This window comes from Perkinsus marinus (genome assembly GCF_000006405.1).
Source record: "Perkinsus marinus ATCC 50983 genomic scaffold scf_1104296957630, whole genome shotgun sequence".
NCBI lineage: Eukaryota > Perkinsozoa > Perkinsida > Perkinsidae > Perkinsus > Perkinsus marinus.
The window spans coordinates 1-1,134 of NW_003207049.1; the positions used below are offsets into that span (position 1 = coordinate 1).

The 1,134-nt window shown below is 45.1% G+C and overlaps 5 non-coding genes across 5 annotated transcripts; all 5 read left to right on the forward strand.

Moving 5' to 3' along the window:
* Positions 1–96: 96 nt before the first annotated feature.
* Positions 97–169, forward strand: Pmar_PMAR016007. The gene has a single exon. It is a non-coding gene; the product is annotated as a tRNA-Thr (tRNA).
* A 146-nt stretch (positions 170–315) lies between these two features.
* Pmar_PMAR016008 lies at positions 316–388 on the forward strand. Its single transcript has one exon. It is a non-coding gene; the product is annotated as a tRNA-Thr (tRNA).
* A 145-nt stretch (positions 389–533) lies between these two features.
* Pmar_PMAR016009 lies at positions 534–606 on the forward strand. The gene has a single exon. It is a non-coding gene; the product is annotated as a tRNA-Thr (tRNA).
* A 136-nt stretch (positions 607–742) lies between these two features.
* Positions 743–815, forward strand: Pmar_PMAR016010. The gene has a single exon. It is a non-coding gene; the product is annotated as a tRNA-Thr (tRNA).
* A 135-nt stretch (positions 816–950) lies between these two features.
* Positions 951–1,023, forward strand: Pmar_PMAR016011. Its single transcript has one exon. It is a non-coding gene; the product is annotated as a tRNA-Pro (tRNA).
* The last annotated feature ends 111 nt before the right edge of the window (positions 1,024–1,134 follow it).

Consider the following 1,134-nt stretch of genomic DNA (forward strand, 5'->3'; position numbering starts at 1 on the left):
GAAATTTAGCACCAAATCTTTGCAACACTTAAATTGTGGTATGCGTTTCATTGTGAAATTTCACGACATGGTTAGACTTCACACTTACGGGACCGTGCCTTCTTAGCTTAGTTGGTAGAGCACCCGGTTAGTAAGCGGGAGGTGGTCGGTTCAACTCGGGCAGAAGGCTTGCTTTGAGTCGGTTTGTTGGAAACCGACGCCATCTTGTAATTTTTCACTGAAATTCAGCACCAAATCTTTGCACCACTTAAACTGTGGTATGCGTTTCATTGTGAAATTTCACGACATGGTTAGACTCTACATTTACGAGACCGTGCCTTCTTAGCTTAGTTGGTAGAGCACCCGCTTAGTAAGCGGGAGGTCGTCGGTTCAACTCCGGCAGAAGGCTTGTTCTGAGTTTCTTTGTCGGAAACCGACGGCATTTGGTAATTTTTCACTGAAATTTAGCACCAAATCTTTGCACCGCTTAACTGTGGTATGCGTTTCATTGTGAAATTTCACGACATGGTTAGACTCTACATTTACGAGATCGTGCCTTTTTAGCTTAGTTGGTAGAGCACCCGCTTAGTAAGCGGGAGGTCGTCGGTTCAACTCCGGCAGAAGGCTTGCTCTGAGTCGGTTTGTCGGCGTTTCGTAATTTTTCACTGAAATTTAGCACCAAATCTTTGCAACACTTAAATTGTGGTATGCGTTTCATTGTGAAATTTCACGACATGGTTAGACTTCACACTTACGGGACCGTGCCTTTTTAGCTTAGTTGGTAGAGCACCCGCTTAGTAAGCGGGAGGTCGTCGGTTCAACTCCGGCAGAAGGCTTGCTCTGAGTCGGTTTGTCGGCGTTTCGTAATTTTTCACTGAAATTAGCACCAAATCTTTGCACCACTTAAATTGTGGTATGCGTTTAATTGTGAAATTTTACGACATGGTTAGACTCTCCGTTTACGAGACCGTGCCTTCTTAGCTTAGTTGGTAGAGCACCCGCTTAGGTAGCGGGAGGTCGTCGGTTCAACTCCGGCAGAAGGCTTGCTCTGAGTCGGTTTGTCGGAAACCGACGACATCTCGTAATTTTTCACTGAAATTTAGCACCAAATCTTTGCACCACTTGAACTGTGGTATGCGTTTCATTGTGAAATTT